This window comes from Octodon degus, unplaced genomic scaffold, assembly GCF_000260255.1.
Source record: "Octodon degus isolate 3935 unplaced genomic scaffold, OctDeg1.0 scaffold00122, whole genome shotgun sequence".
Classification (NCBI taxonomy): domain Eukaryota; kingdom Metazoa; phylum Chordata; class Mammalia; order Rodentia; family Octodontidae; genus Octodon; species Octodon degus.
The window spans coordinates 8,632,676-8,634,732 of NW_004524698.1; positions in this window are offsets into that span (position 1 = coordinate 8,632,676).

The following is a 2,057-nucleotide window of genomic DNA, read 5'->3' on the forward strand; positions in this document are numbered from 1 at the left end:
AGAGAGACAGAGAGACAGAGAGACAGAGAGAGACAGAGAGAGACAGAGACAGAGACAGAGATTGTATAAGGACAGAAATTCTTTAGGGTTTGGACCCCACCAGCATGACTTCATTTAACTTTAACTGCCTCCTAGGAGTCCTGTCTCCAAATTCAGTCACATTCTGAGGTCCTGCAGACTAAAGCCTATTATGGTTTGGAAATGGCTTAAGTGTGTCCTGCAGAAGGTCCTGTGTTGGAAGCTTAGTCCTCCTGTGGAGATGTGGGAAGTGACAGCTTGTACTGGATGGGCCCAGTGGAACATAATTAGGTCAGGAGGTGCTGTAAGAATAGTAGTTATAGTTCTTTTGGGATGCTGGTTAGCTCCTGAGAGAAGCTGTTATACAAGAGTAAAACTGCAACCCTCTCCCACCTCACAGCATGAACTCTCCCTGCTGCACACTCTCTTACATGATGGCCTGATATAGCCAGAAGGCCTTCACCAGAAACCAAACTGAGGAGTTCTGCACTTTCAACTTCCAAAACTGAACTAGATAACCACCACCATCCTTTTTTTTTTTTTTTTTGCGGAACCAGGGATTGAACTCAGGCCCTTGCACTTGCCAGGCAAGCACTTATTCTACTGAGCTAGCTCCCTGGCCCCCACCATCCCTTTTTTGCGACAGAGTCTCACTGTGTAGTTCAGGCTAGCTTTGAACTATTATGAAGGCAAAGCTGGCCTTGAAAGGGTAGCAGTCCTCCTGCATTAGCTTTCTGAGTGCTGGATTACAAGTATGCACCATCATGCCTGGATCCCCCCTCAGATATTTTGTTATAGCAACAGAAAACTGATTAATAAAGAACTTTGATATATGAATTTGAGGGTGGGCACAGTTTACTCTAACACCCTGTTTTCTGGTTTGGACAGGGGCCATGAAGTGAAGTCAGGCTCATCTGGCCTTACCTATTCCCCTCCATGACCATCCTTCTCCAGTCTGAAAGACGCTAGCAGTCCAAGAAGCAGTTAGAGATCAGAAAGAAGGGTGATGGGTTAGCAAGATAGCTCAGTGGACTAAAATGCCTGCTTAGGCAAGCTCAGGGATGGCGGTTTGATCTCTGGTACCACAGGCCTTGCCAGCCCCACCCCCAGGGCAGGCTGAGCTGGCCACAGAGTCTGGGTGTGGTGGTGTACACTTGTAATCCCAGCACTGGGGAGGCTGAAAATAGGAGGATCACTGTGAGTCCCGAGCACTGTAGTGAGACCCTGTGACAACCAAATGTATTAAAAAAAAAAAAAGAAAAGAAAAGAAAGAAAGAGGGGCTGGGGAGATAGCTCAGTAGAACAAGTGCCTCCCTGTCAAGTGCAAGGTCTGAGTTTAATCACCGGTTCTGCAAAAAAATAAAAAATAAATAAAAAGAAAGAGAGAGGGGGGAACTACCACTCGGGGCCCCTCTCCTGTCCCTCTCTTGGGACAGGAGCTTTCTTTCTCTCAATAAATATATTCTAGACCCAGTCCTAGCCCAGGCCCAGTGAGTATGTGGGAGAGCTTCTGGCTACCCTGTGCCAGCGGGACCTACTGGTCCCAGCCCAGGCGCAGCGTGGGTGACACCCTCTTCCACTCCCTTGGGACGCCCCACCACCACCACTTTGCAGCACCTCCTCCACCCTGCCTACCGAGCAGGAATTTCTGCCACATTCCAGGAATCCCCAGACCCAATCCTACCCCAGGCCTGGTGAGTGTGTGGGAGAGCTTCTGGCTACCCTGCCCTGGCAGGACCTACTGGTTCCAGCCCAGGCACAGCATGGGTGACACCCTCTTTCACCCTCTTGGGATGCCCCCCCTCACTCCGTAGTACCCCCCCCGACAGCTGCCCACAGAGTAGGAATTTCTGTCGCATTCTGGGAACCCCCAGATCCAGTCCTAGTCCAGGCCCAGTGAGTGTGTGGGAGAGCTGCCTCTACCCCTACTCCACCTTGTCCCCTACAGACTCAGCTCAGGCTTGGCATACAGGCCTGGGGTGAAACCCTTCAGTGCAATCACTGCAGAGAGTATAAGGTCAAGAACCACCCAGCTACTC